Genomic DNA, 15,806 nt, shown 5'->3' with positions numbered 1-15,806 from the left:
TCGACTCAGGGAGGGAGGTGCGGTGTGGTGCAGTAGTACGGCCTCGTCGCCCCTTGGAGGCACTCCGCACCTGCCCTCCCCGACGTCTGCCCGGCAGTGCAGCCGTCCCCAATTCCATGGGGACGGCGGTGTCAGGTTGGCAGGGTGGAACGGACGGGCCTCTTCCGGGACGTCCTCGGGCAGCCAGCAGGTTGTCGAGACGGATGGACATGTCAACCAGCTGATCGAAGGAGAGGGACACGTCTCGACAAGCCAGCTCCCTCCGGACGTCCTCGCGAAGGCTGCAACGGTAATGGTCGATTTGAGCCCGTTCGTTCCACCCTGATCCCGCTGCCAGGGTCCGGAACTCCAGTGCGAACTCCTGCGCCGACCTCGTCCCCTGCCGTAGGTGGAACAGCCGTTCACCCGCCTCTCTTCCTTCGTGTGGATGGTCGAACACGGCTCGGAAGCGGCGGGTGAACTCGGCGTAGCTGCCCTGGGTGGGCTGCTCGGTGTTCCAGACGGCGGTGGCCCACTCCAGGGCTTTTCCGGACAGGCAGGAGACGAGCGAGGTGATCTTCTGTGCCTCGGTCGGCGCAGGGTGCATCGCCTGGAGCGCGATGTCCAGCTGTAGAAGGAATCCCTGGCAGCGGTCCGCCGCCCCGTCGAAATCCCTGGGTAAGGGGAGATGCAGTGCCCCCATGCTCGGCGGCACGGCAGGGGCAGGCGGAGAAACGGCCGGTGCTGCGGGGGTCTGCTGGCTCAGCTCTAGGCGCTGCACCGCTTTTAAGACATTGTCCATTGCAGCGCCTAGGCTGGCCAGCATCGTTGAATGTACCTGGACCGCCTCCGCAACACCGACCTCGCCTGTGGCTCCCGTGGGCTCCATATCCTTGCTGTTGTATATTTGGTGTGTAATTCTGTCACGGCTTCGGGGGTTGAGAGGAGCAAGGAGGAACCGGAGAAGGCGTGATGGAATGAAGGTTTAATGTTTCTCAGCGAGAGAAATCAGTACAGGTATAACAAAGCGTTGAACAGCTCTTCCATTTAGTAGAGACAATTACACACAAAGACAGGGGGAGCAGAGGGAACATATATACCGGGGGAAACAGCGATGATGAGGAACAGGTGCACAAACGAGACACAGGTGAAATGTATGATGAAGACGGTGGCGTCAGAAAGCAGGTGACGTCGACCGCTGGGGCCCGCCCGCTGCAGGGGGAGGTGAACCAGCAGAGGTCGCAGTTGTCACACTAACAGAAAAGGTTCAAGTCAAGACATCAATTTACTGTACAAAAGTAATCACTACTCAATGGAAATATCAAATTGTCATTAACATTTATGGAAAGTTAAGTTCTTTCTATTCTGTTTTTGTCATTTTGTGGTCAAAACCTAATTTAGTGCTTTATAGGCCCAGGTCGGTGCAGACAAAATATTTTATACATTAGGCTAAAACTTCAATGAAATGCACAGCTAAAATATCAGAAAATGAATAACTGGTGAACGACAAGTTCAATAAAAAGTTTATTAATTATTTCTCCTATTAATCTTACTGTGTGGCTTGAGGCGGGACACGTCTCCTCGTTGCCCGATCCCCTGCCAGGTTGAACCACCTGATTGCATGCTTGGTGACCTCTGCGTCCGTGGCTGACCGTGTCATTGTGTTTTTCCTCACAGCACCTGTAATCAAACAGACATGTTTATGTATGTGGCATCCAAAGCCAATTATGCTTACACAATACAATATATGAGATAGGTACTAAGGAGATTAAATTAAAATACAACTCACATGGTCATTTACAACCCACACAACTGCATTCCATCAGTGTTTATTATTATTATGGAGAGCCAAGACAAATGTACGCGAGCGAAGCTATCACAACCACCAGGCAGCCAATACATTTGCGTGCATTTACTTCGATAACATGACAATCCACTGTGATTCCAACCCCCAAACTTCGACCGTAGTTGCGCTCTTACGCACTAATACAGGTATGCCACTGTCTTTCCCAAGACAGTGCCGGAAGTTAGCATCTCCACTTTCTATAAGCGCACCCATGGTCAACCCGGTTTACAGTGCCAGCGACAAACTGAAGGAATCAAAAGGAGGGAGTCTCACAGCAGAGGGCATCCCACAGCAATTTCAAAGATTTACTACATGTCAGAAAGGTAGGCTTTTTATTATTATCATCATTATTGCACTGCCCTTTTAGTTAACAGGAATATTTTTAGTAGCCTATTTCCCCTACTAAATAGATGACCGTGCTGATGGCAAAGTAGCCATCAGCTGCTCGCGGAGTAATTTCAAGTTAAAAAAAACATCAAACGTAAAAAAGTCTATAGTATAGTAGCCAGTCTAACAAAGGCTACATGGTCATATTGACAGATGGTTGTTAAGATTTTTAAGGCTGCCCCAACATTTACAAAACTATTGACTTTGAACGTATTTAATATGACTTTGAATTATATACTTACTGAAAAGCAAGATCTTCGTTGCCATCCTACTGAAGGACTTTTTGTTATTAACACCCTTCCAGTTTATCTGATGAGATACCTCATCTGTGAAGAGCCTGGCCAGGATGTTCCAGGTCACTCTTCACATCCTGACCTCCAATGGTGGCCAAAGAAGAAATCTAAAATGCAAAGACATCTTGTTTTAAATAGACAGCTTAAGTTGCATTTAAAGGTGCATTTAAAATGTTTTAGTTCCTGTTGAAAGCGTCCAGAAATGTAGAAAGACAGAAAACTTATTTGCTAAAAATCCTGTTCTCTTGGATTAATTTTTGTCTCAACATGCACTTGGCTCACACCCTCATGAACCTGTGCCACCTTTACACACAATGTCAAATGAGGGAGATTGTCACTCACTGACAGAATCTAACCACTGGGAAAAGGCGGATCAGGACAGGCCTGTTCAGGGCTGTTCAATAGAATATTTGCAATAATCATGGACAATCAATAAACCTAATGGCAAGATTCATATTAAGTAAGAAAACTCACCACGCTCTGTCGAGCTGGGCCATTTGACGGTTCCTTTAAAATGCCTCCACTGCCTCCAATTGTTCCAGGGGAAACTGGATATTGTCCGGCATCCCAACATCTGGCCCCGGGGTGCTGTTCAGCCTGCTACTGAGGTAGTTCACCTTTGCCACAAGCTGGTCTTGTTGTTGTTAGTAGTTAGTGTAGGGAATATTGTGTCAGAATGGTGATTTATGGCCCTGGGGGGCGGGACTTCCATATTGATGTGACAGGTGGGCGGGACATCCGGTTTGTAGGGTGGGACTTCCGTTATGACGTATGTTAGGGTGGGACTTCCGGTATGACGTATGTTAGGGTGGGACTTCCTGTATGACGTATGTTAGGGTGGGACTTCAGGAGTGACGTATGCATGTCGGTGACTTTGTGATTTATGATTACATTGATGTGTCAGTGTTTGATGTTTTACAACGTCTGATGTGCAAACCAGACTAGTGTTATAACAGGTGGGTTATGTTTGATGATTAACAAATGGGGCTTAGGGTTCCGGAATGTTAAATTCCCAGGCAGTAAATAAGTGTTGTGTCAGCGGTAAGGTGTTTGGTGTTAAACAAAAGGAGGCCAGGGTTCCAATGCCTTGTGGTACAGATGTAAACTTCCATGTTTTGCAATGTGGTGTTTTTCCACAAACACGGAGTTACACGTGAGAGACATGTTTTTCTGTAAGATATAAAGAAGGGGATGGGGCGGGACTTACGAGTTCGGATAGTTTTCAGCCCAATATTCATTTTAACAAGAGATGGGCTTCAAGGTTATATCTGCCCAGTAGTAATGGTCCCTAAATAACCACTAATACAAACTGTAGTATATGCAGGTTAGAAACCATCCCGTGTCTCACGGTTTGTAGTCCAACACAGCATTACTGCAAGTTAACATCGCATGAGCAATGCTTTTATTTTGAAGGAGCATCCATGGCCCAGGGCCAACCACACATTTCGCAAAGGTAGATTGTGTAGCGGTTGGGGGTTTTAAAATATTGTTATAAATAAAAACAAGTGTATGTATGAGCAATGTTGAGTTTTGTAATAAAAAAGTTGCATTACATGGCAAAACGTTACAAAGTTACCAGCAAGGTCGCGTATAAATTTGCATGAACAACGGGGAATCGTTGACAGGTAAGGATAGGTTATTTCAGGTAATTAAAACATTCGTAAAGCCGTCTTTTGAAATTGTACAACAGAAATCAACGCAAGATTGTTTTCTACACATTGGTAGAAATGTTTAATATTAGGCAACGTTGGTAAAAAAAAATACTATAGTATTTGTGTTAGTATGGGGTTATGCTGTCACTTCCGGGTGAAGATGTGCTGCATTCTCTTAATGAACAACTCGTGAAATCTGATTTTGTATTGCTGTATTATGGTCCTGTGTTTGTTAAATGTTGAACAGATTAATGGCGATATGGTGACAATAGCAAGCGTTTATATGTAAGCAGATGAGTTTATCGTTAATATATACAATTCTATGACGTGATGTCACGGCTGAGCCGCGAAAATTAACGAGAACGGCTGTTCTACCAGACAGGATATAGCAATATATTTGGTTGCCAAATGGCTACAAATATCAGAACTAAATAGTTAAGTTTTATCCTGAATTTGTATCATTGCAGCATGTATAGTTCTAACACAATTTGAATCTAACATGAAGAACGATGACATGTAACCAATGACAAAGTTAAGAGGCGTGACTTGCTGAAGGAGCCCCGGCTGCGATGTGAAGACAGTAATTAAACCCTGCAGCATCCACAAAAGACAGCGGTTGTTTCAAGCGTGGAGTATATCGTTTCTGTTGTAAGTACAAGTTATTTTATTTGAAGTAATTTATTTGAATTGTGATGCAACTTTTTAAGAATTTGTAAATCAATTTTACGATTGCGCAATCCATTCATTTTTAGCTGTCTTTCATATTGCCTGTTTAAATCTGCGGTTTAGGTTGAGCGGATTTGAACACCGACCATGTTTGGTAAACACATTTTTGGACCTCCAAATCTTGGTAAGTAGACTTTTGACATTATTGTTAATCAGCTTTAATTACCTGTATACGCTTGTTAATCCTATTTGTATTTAGTTCAAGTGACCGGCATCTGCGTCAGTTGGACTGGGTGGTCAGACTGTGATCTTACACAACCTGAGCAGATACTTTGTGTAAGTTTAATTATTTACAGACATTTTTAGTCTTGTTCTAAAGTGTTATTAACAATTATGACTATGCATACTGACCCTTGGTACAACATTCTATATTCCAACAGATTGAGGACAGCCGGGTGATGATACAAAGTACATTACCACAATGGGGTCAGTTACGGACACCCTTCCTTGTGGCTGCACAGCGTGAGGGGATTTTTGTTTTCTTTCAGGCTTGAAAGCTGAAGGTAATACAGCCAACTCTTCAAAACTGCGCTGTATGTAAATGTATGTTTGAGTTAGAATATTTAAATCTGAAAAGTGGATTGTTATTTACACGTTAAACCAGAGAAATGGCGAAAGATAATGCTAACGACAGTCCAGACACGGAACAGCCAACAACCTCTACAAATAATCAATCGACCATACCCCAAAATACAAATGAACCACCGCTACTTTGTTACACAGCGATGCGCACAATAATCCTCAGATACAAGGCTTGTTAACCGAGCTTAGTAGCCCCCATTTTTCACACGATCTAGTTGACACTCCTTCGAGCTCTCTGATGCAAACTCAGTGCAGTGATGGTGATGTTAGAGTTATACAGCATAATGCGTTTGACAATGTTGAATTACGACAGTTGATAAATTTACAAAATACTGGTGAAGTTGGTGATTTTGGCACATTCTACACAAGTATTATGGCAGGCTTGGATACTTTGATTGTTAGAGCCTCAGACTTTGTACAAGGGCCCGGTGATCGTCTGCAGATTGAGTTGATTGGTGAATCTCTGATAGATCCCGTACATGTGACCATGAGAGCGGATGAATATAATGAACGCACGTTTGGTAATTTACTTGAAAGTGTTATGCAGAGTAATACGGAGCTTATGATTGATGAATCACTAGAACTGGTGGTACAAATTGTCAAAAACCGTGAGGGTGGTGCCCCACGTCGTAAAGCTCAAACATTGTCGATAGATCAGATTATCAATAAAAAAAGAAGACATTTATATGTGGCTGTGAATAATGATTCTATGTGTTTTTCTGTTTGTTTGATGGGTATGTTGAACCCGCAGTACACATATCCCGAGGCCCTGGTTAGTGGTCATGAGCTACAAAAGGGGGCTGGTTTAGCGTTAGATGAATGTGTGTCATTCACAGATATTGTTTGGTTTGAAGAAATGACAGGGTGTAAAATTGTTGTCTTTCAACGAACACGGGATGGTCACTTTACCAAGTTTCAAAACAGCAAGGAAACCCTCCCTAGAACTGTCTTTATGTACTTACACGATAACCAATTCTACGGTATCATGAATCTGAAGGGTTTTCTGGGTGTGTCTTATGTTTGTGACTGGTGCTATACCGGTTTCAACACACGTGGTGATCATGGTTGTAAACATAGCTGTAGTGTCTGTCTTCATGAAGATTGTCATACCCAACCCCGTAACACAAAGCAGTGCCCTGACTGTAAAAGGATATGTTATTCAGATTTTTGTTATAGCCAGCATAAACGTTTGAAGCACCACAAAAGTGTGGATCGTTGGGTTAGCAGGTGTGACCAGAAGAAATACTGTGTCGATTGTGGTCGCTATTACAATGTCAGTATTACCAACTATAAAGCACACCGGTGCATTGCTAACATGTGCCCCAATTGTAATGTGGATCTGGCTTTTGAAATGAATCATCAGTGTTTTATAAAACCCTCCAAGCCCGAGGACCCCAGTGAGCGCTACATATTTTATGATTTTGAGACTATTGCCAATCCGGTGAATGGTGTACACACTGCAAATTTTGTGTGTGCAATAAGCTTTGATTACAAGACGTGGTGTTCAGCCGGAGATGGTTGTTTAGGCAACCGAAATATAATGACTACACATTTATAGCACACAACTCTAAAGGTTTCGATGGTTACATCTTGATGCAGTACCTTGCTAACAATGGTATTGGCACGACACTTATTGCTAATGGTAGCAAGCTCATGATTTTTACAGACAGCACATTCAATCAGAGATACATTGACAGTCATTGCTTTCTACCTATGAAGCTGTCGGCCTTGCCACGTGCTATGGGTTTTAAGGATTCGAAAAAAGGCTACTTTCCTTACAAGTTTAACATCAAGGAGAATGAGAACTATGTTGGCCCCCCTCCGGAAACACATTACTATGGCGTGAATACCATGATGGCTAAAGAAAAAGATGAGTTTTTGCAATGGTATGCAACTGTTTCCGCAGACCCCTTTGTCATACAGGATGAAATAAAGGCTTACTGCGTGAATGATGTGGTCATCTTGAGAGAGGGTTGTATGCGCTACAGAGTTCCTGGAGTGTGGTGATGTTGACCCATTCCGGTCAATTACGATTGCTTCGGCTTGCATGAAAGTCTTTTGCAACAGGTTCCTCACCAAGGACACCATTGCATTGGTCCCCTCAGACAACTACAACCGTTGTCAGAAGACATTTTCAAACAGCTCAATCCAGTGGCTTGAATATGTGGCCTCCGATGAGAATATATCAATACAGCACGCCCTGAACAGGGGTGAAGTGAAAATCGGTGCCTACTACGTTGATGGATATGCTGAACGCGATGGTTTCAGCACGGTCTATGAATTTCTATGTTGTTTCTGGCACGGTCACACAAAGTGTCATTGTTCAACCAGCATCAATCCAATGACAAAGATTCAGTATGGGTTGATGCACCAGCAATGGTTGACAAAGCTAGAGGCTTTGAAAGAACAACACAACGTACATGTTCAATACATATGGGAGTGTGAGTGGAACCGGCTTAAAAACACATCCGCAAATGTCAAAGCTTTCTTGAAGACTTTTGGTGCTCCAGAGCGCCTTGACCCCCGGGATGCTCTTTTTGGTGGTCGTACTAATGCGATTCATCTGAAGTTTACGGCTCGAGAAGGGGAGACTATTCAGTATAACGATGTCTGTAGTCTTTACCCATTCTGCAACAAGACAAAGACTTATCCGATTGGGCATCCAGACATAATCTTTCGAGATTTCAAACCACTAGACAACTACTTTGGTATTGTTAAGGCTACAGTGTGTCCACCGAAAGGCCTTTATCACCCCGTTTTACCACACAGGGTTGGCGGTAAGCTGTTCTTTCCATTGTGTAGATTATGTGCAGAGTCTGAAAACCAGGTAACTGATTCTTCACATACTGATTCAGAAAGATCTTTAACCGGTACCTGGGTTTCTATTGAGCTGGTCAAGGCTGTTGAGAAAGGTTATCGCATTGTGGAAATATTTGAAGTCTGGGATTTCACCAGGACATCAGATGATCTTTTTGCAGATTACATGAGAACATTCCTGAAGCACAAGCAGGAAGCTAGTGGCTTCCCACCATCTGTGGTTGACGATGAGGCTAAAGACCGGTATATCCGTGAATATCATGAAAAGGAGGGTGTGCAGTTTGACAAGGAAAACATTGTTGTAAACAGTGCTAGGCGATCTTTAGCTAAATTGGCAATGAATAGTCTTTGGGGTAAGATGGGTGAGCGGACTAACCTTATGAACACAATGTTAATTACAGATCCGGAGGAGTTTAGCCACTACCTTTTTTCCAGTGAAATAGATGTTGGTTATTTCTCGTTCATCTCAGACACTGTTGCGATGGTACAGTGGCGTTACACAAAACAGACACCAATCAAACCACGTAACGGCAACATTTTTATTGCCGCGTTCACAACCGCTTATGCTAGACTCGAGTTGTATTCACTCTTGGAAAAGTTGGATAGACGTGTACTCTACACAGACACTGATTCCGTGATCTTTGTCACACGCCATGGGGATTGGGTCCCCCCACTGGGTCCGTTCTTGGGTGACTTGACCGATGAGTTACCGGATGGTGAAAGCATAGCACAATTTGTTAGTGGTGGGCCAAAGACATATGGTTACAAAACCGTTAAAGGTCTGACCTGTCTCAAAGCAAAATGCATTATGCTCAACAGCTACAACACAACCATTGTTAATTTGGAGACGCTGACACGACTGGTTGACAACTTTGTACGGGGTGAGGGCGGTGATGATGATCATGTCCTTGCTAATGCAGACACAATTGCTAGAGATAAAAGAACATTCACGTTGAAAAACCGAGTAGTGTCTAAGCGTTTCAGAGTTGTGTACAACAAGCGTGTACTGCTCCCTGATTACAGCACAAGGCCTTATGGGTACTAAACCACAGTCTAGGATGGATAGAGGTTTTGACCCGCGACTACAACACCCGTTCAGCTGTGTCATTAGTGGCCCCAGTAACTCTGGTAAAACATATTTTGTGAAGATATTGTTGGATAATGCAGAGGTTGTATTCTCCAAAGAAATTCAAAATATTGTCTGGGTTTATTCATGTTGGCAACCGCTGTATGACGAACTGTTGAAAGTAAGGGAGATACATTTCATAGAAGGTCTACCAACATCGCTGTGTGATGACAGTCTGCTACCGATTCAGAAAAACAACCTTTTAATTATTGACGATTTAATGAAAAGTGCATCAGAGAGTTTGGAGATGGAGCGAGTTTTCACACAATATTCACACCACCGTAACCTGAGTGCAATTTACCTCGTCCAAAACATGTTTGTTAAAGGCAAATCTAGTAGAACTATTAACTTGAACACAAACTACCTCATCTTGTTTAAAAACCCCCGCGACAATCAGCAGATTAGTATTTTAGGCAGACAGATATACCCCGGTCTTTCTCGATTCTTCATGGAGAGTTTTAAAGATGCAACACATCCGCCTTTTGGTTATTTACTTATTGACTTTAAAGCTACAACACCAGAAGACTACCGTCTGAGAACAGGGTTATTTTCAGGGGATTGGCCTGTCATGTACGTTCCTAAGAAAGTTTGATCATGTCTAAACGCATTCGTAGAAATTTACCACTTTTGAAAATGATATTTAAGGCACCGGCAAGTCAACAAAAAGTTATTTTAGAGTCAGCATCCACCGAACTCATTCTATCACTCTGTGAAATAGCGCTTAATCTAAGGCGCGGTAATATACCCTTAACCGAGTCGCAGCTCCGAAAAGTAAAGAGACAAAAAGCCAAAATTATATACATGTCTAGAAAGAACACTTCAGTTGCAAGGAAAAGAAAAACCATCAACCAATCTGGAGGTTTTCTACTGCCGTTACTAAGCGTTGCAGTTCCATTCTTAACCAGTCTAATTGCATCGAGACAGGGTTAAACAACATGGAGCATGCTCAGAAAATGTTTCTGGTGCCACAACATCAGTTAGAAAAACTGCGAGAATCCAAAACGACTAGCCCCGATGTAAGACAGTCTGTTGAGAATGATTTGGACTCATCGATTCACAATATACTGTTGAACCCTGATATGGATTTACATGAGAAAGCTAAAAGATACTCTGCCATTTTACAAAGATTTTTGACTGTTGTGCGCCAGGGGGAGCTTGATACAAACACCCTGACTTTAAGTCTACCCGGGTCTGAGACCGGGTCTGATGTAGTAAACGTGACTGAGAATAAGGAAACTGTTGACCGAAATGTTGACCTTGTTGATGAAATTTTGGATAATGTGCCTGTGAAGCGTAGAAAGAATGTTGAATATATTCTTAATAGAATGCACAGGTCTAAAGATTTGACTTCATGGAATTCAAATGGTGAATTCGTTTTCAAAGGAGAGATAATCAAGGGCTCGCACCTATTGGATCTTGTTAAAAGTGTGACAGCTACCAATAAAATTGCTGACGATAGAAGACCGTTGGGGTGGGGTGTGTTTTTAGAGGCCATGGCATGTCTCAACATGCCTTTTACAACTATTCCAAATGCTCATGTAAGACGTAAAATCAATTTGTATAAACAAAAGTCTGGTGACACAATGGATGATTTAGCCACACCACCAGCAACTGGTTTTCAAACAACCAAAGCTTTCTTTGAACCTCATACCACGGACCCCGCAAAATGGCTTCCATTTTAATGTGTTTTTATTTTATTTGTGATACATTGTATGTTTGTTTTATCTTGAATAAATGTTGTATGAAAAATAATATGTAAACATTGATGTGGTTTTTATTTTTGTTTTTATTTTTGAATAATAAATTTGACATACACGTGATTGGCTTTTCTATTTCTTCAACAACCATGGCACAAATTAAACGTTTCACAAGATTGAGCATGTTGTATGCAATTAAACATTTGCTTATCACGCTTACTCTGGTACATCTTAGCTACAAACTTTGAGACTAGGGCATAATTTTCTCGTAAATCATCAGCATAAAAAGACATAAAATCTTTATAACTCAGACCTTTTGTCATTAGAAAGAGAAAGAACAAACAATGCTGTCCACACGTGGTTGAAACCACGTCCTGTACTTGTTTTGAACTGTATTCCACATTCTCACAGGTTTTCAGAAAGGCCTTGATTGACTTGGGAAAATATGTAAAATCCGGGGGGGTTCCAAAACTGTCATAAAACCTTTATGTAATAAAACCTTTATCCGTTATGTAAATAGCAAGCCAGTGCTCCCCAGGTTGATTGCTTGGGTGTGTATTAACAATCATCATTGATGCAACATCTCGGACAGGCACCCTAGGTAGTTGGTCACTTGCCAGCACACCATAGAAATGGGTCCTAGATGAAAATTCAACTCTGCGGTATTCATTTCCACACAGTTCTCCTAATAGTAGTCAACCATGACTTGTCGCCGGTTTGACACTTCGATAATGGAGTCAAAGATTGAATAAACAACTAAATTAATTGTGTGGGGTAGTGGTTGTCTGAACCTCATCTCAAGTCGTACATTCCCTGACTTGATCAAGGATATGTGCTGACCACATTCCTCGTCTGGCGCGCAGTTGAATGCATAAAGGGCATAGCCGTGTAAGAAGTCCGACCTGTCAATAGCCAAGGCTTGGTCCTTTAGGTGTTTTCCTGAAGCTAAGGCCAATTGGTAAAATTCACGCACAGCTGACCCTGTTGTGTAATTTGGTTTGAATGGTTTGCTAGGAAATTGCTGACCATCTACATACATAGCCATAAACTCCAAATTATAATGTTTGAAATGAAATGGATTCTTTGTGTAACTTCCGGTAAAACTGTCATTGTCCACCAAGCCGATTACAATACATTTTGGCAGAGGTCCTAAAAATAGGTTTTCCTGGTTACAAACACGACCCCCAGCCGGTAAACTAAATGTCTTCATACACACTCTTTCAATTGGGTACTTGGCATTGGTTGAGAGTAGCGCTTGAGCGTGTCCAAGTTTCACGGCTGGCGAAACAGACACTTTCTTGACAAATAGTGATGCTGATAGTATATGCAAACGATAACGCACATCCCCGACCCCCATAAGGCAGAACTCATCTTTACCGCGCACCATCCTAAACTTTATGTCAACGCCGTTTAACATAAGTTTCTCTTGAAAGAAGATATCGCTATGAACAGGGCCGATCATTTCAAATGTTGTGCTATCCGCCGAATAGGCTGCCCTTTTCGTAAGTCCATCGTTCTCGCCTGCAGGGTCCGTAACATCCATGTGACCTGCGGCATCCTTGTAAAACAACCCAGCTGAAAACTGTGTCTTTAATGTTTCACATCCATAATTCAGAATGCTCTCTATAACGGCTCTGTAGGGGTATGTGTTGCTACTCTGGCTAATTAAACGATCACCCAAGGAGACATCCACTTGTGAAAATAGGGTGGCTATCGGATAGTTGATAACCCCAACACGTGCTCCGGCATCAATATTAGTTCCGTCCGGTTTAGTGACTTTTACACGTAGGTACAGCAAAGTATTGTTTAGATCAACGTAGTCTTCGCCATTCCCGGCAATAAAGAACTCCAGAGGGGCTGCGTCAGATATTGCTGATAGGGTCGGTATTTCAATGTATGTATTTTTCTCAATAGATGTCTGTGTGAATGGAACTGTGAATAAATCCAACTCTGTCTTCATACATTCGCCAGACATACGGTGTAGGAGTGCCATCTCTCTAAAATATATTCTTAATCAGATTTGTCGTGTTCCCTTTGAGTGTCCTCCGGGGTGTATGTCCTCTTTTAACCTTGGCTCTTGTTTTTGTCTCATTCTTGCGTTTTTTACTCTTGGGTAGGCTCCGCCTACCAGGTGGTCTCTTTCTAACACCTCGAGACATAACCATTAATCCAGAACCATCCTGCTGTTTTGTTTGTCGTGACATAACACTGTTGACAACATCGCCGACTATATTCCTAGCCGCACGCTTCAGATGTGGTTTTGCTATGGAGAACCCGCGCTTCAACAAAGGTATTGCCATCCGGGAAAGCCCTCAGAAAAGGCCCCCTAGACCGGCCCCATACATTGCTGAGCTACCATGATACCCTGGTAAACCGTTACCGGCCTGTGTTGTGTAGTATTCAACATACCTTTGAGGATCATCATAGAGCTTCTGCGGCTGCATCTTAAACTCTAAAAGATTGTTTGACGGGTCTGAAGTGTAATTTTGCAATCACCTTCCCCACTACAAATGAAACCAGCTGGTTTTGATCAGATTTTACTTCAATACAGATCTCATCAAATTGTCTCTTACTAAGAGGTACGTAGTGTGGCTTGTCGTACGTCACTGTGACAACTTCATTCTTTCTCCCTGTAATATGTACAGTTCGCAGCAGTGGGACATGACTGTCACCAACACATTGATAATCAATTATATCTGTGTAGATGTATAGGGTGTTAAACCCCGCCAGAATATCTGTGGGGTATGTTCCGTACCATGTGGCGGACCACCACTCGCCTGGTTTTAACCCCAATATCTGTTCCAGTTTTGCGCTAAATTTCAAACTAAACTGGGGCTCACCTTTTAGAAACACTCTATTTTTAAATTCATCGTACCCCACCGATAAACCATGTGTTTTTATATGACTGTTGAGCTCTATCACTAGTTTTAATATGCTGCTGTAATAACCGGTGTCGAGTTCATATTTCCAAGTTTTGTCGTTTTTCAAGTCAAGTAGTCAGGGATGTGATTTTTCCGGATTAATCCGGAATTCCGGATTTTCCGACCTGAAAATGTGACTTACGTGAATCATGCAGATCTGTAAAAAAAAAGGGAGGGGGACCTCACAGCCGTCACCGCAATCTTCATCTTTCTTTAACCGGCAGCGTCGCTGAGCAGAGGGGGTGTGTGTGTGTGTGTGTGTGTGTGTGTGCGTGCGTGCGTGCGTGTGTGTTCATCTGAGCCTAATTGGTGTGTCACTGCCGGAATATTTGCGATGACCACGTATTTGCGTACAGCTTGTTCTTTTGTTCAATTTCTCTGCTGCGTAGTAATTTACCTCAGTCGCTCTCGCTCGACTACAGTGACAAGAACATCGCTGGATCGGATGATCTGGGTATGCATTAATGCTTGTGTCTTAATATAACCTATAGTTACTAATTTAACTTTGTTGTCGGTTGATTAGATGTCCAAAATCGATTTTGATTGATTTTCCACTATGGCAGGATGTTTTATTCACGTAGGTTAAGCTTCGTTAACATTATTTGTATTTGCTAGCTTTTGTATTTGCTAGCTAAATTATATAATAATAAGATAACGTTAGCTAAGTTAGCTACTAACGTTAACTAGCCACCCTTAAAACTTAATGTAAATCTGTGCAGAAATGTAAAACTATCAAGCCAAAGGTACAGAGCTCTGCTCAGAAATAAAGAAGAACTGAACAAAAGGCCTTATCACTCTGCAAAGCCAACGGCCAGCAAGAAAATGTCAAAAGATGCCATTGTGGCAGCAGCTGTGAGTGCCAGGCGCAAATTCCTAAAGAAACGTGTAGAGGCTCTAAAAAAGCTTGCTACAAAGGCTAAAGAGTTGGGTAAAAATGTAAAACAAAAGTAAGTTAAAATATATATATATTTTTTGTCATGGTTGTTGTTATAGAGAGAGGTGGTGATGGAACAGTGTTAATAATAAGTTGGATGTTGCTGTAAAATAAAAATGTATTTATTTTTGTTCAAATAAGTTGTTATGGGTCATTCATTACTATCCATGTAGATCCGCCACCAGTTTGATCGGCGTGTGTGTGTGTGCGGGGGGGGTGTGTGTGTGCGGGGGGGGGGGGGGCCGCTGTATATTTTCCTGCTTTTTTGTCCTTAGCCAATCACATGCCTGAGTAGTTCAAATGCGTTTTCGCCCCGTGTAAAAGTTTTCCACGTATGCGGGTATTGGAACTCTATCAAAGATACTTCCCAATCGCCTTTCAAATCTATACCTTTGGCAAATTTAGTGGTATAGCACAAACTCGTGTTGCTTGGATAGACATGTCTCGATGAGTTACTGGGCAACGTTATGTAGAAGCCACCGTCACCCATGCTGATCGCAGTCAATGTAAATGACGTGATCCTGTAAATCCTGGAGTTTTATCCAGTTTCTAGGTCAACCACTTGTTCCGATGGTATCCAGCTGTTGAATTTCTCAGGCCAACCAAGCCACTTCACAAGACACATTTTCCTCCCTTTCTGTACTTTCTCATTCAAAACTGCTTCCACTTTAAAAGTTTTATCCTTAGCCACGATTATTTTCAGCAATTCCTGTTCATAAAAGGTCCCAACTATCACATCACCATCGTAATCTTTTATTCTATATACAGGAGGTACCCGAGGAATGCATTCTGTTATTGTAAAATATTCATCTGTGTACCCTTTTTCATAGCCTTTTGTAAACGCAC

The sequence above is a fragment of the Esox lucius genome, chromosome 7 (assembly GCF_011004845.1).
Source record: "Esox lucius isolate fEsoLuc1 chromosome 7, fEsoLuc1.pri, whole genome shotgun sequence".
NCBI classification, from domain to species: Eukaryota; Metazoa; Chordata; class Actinopteri; order Esociformes; family Esocidae; genus Esox; species Esox lucius.
Note: the sequence above shows the minus strand (reverse complement) of the source record.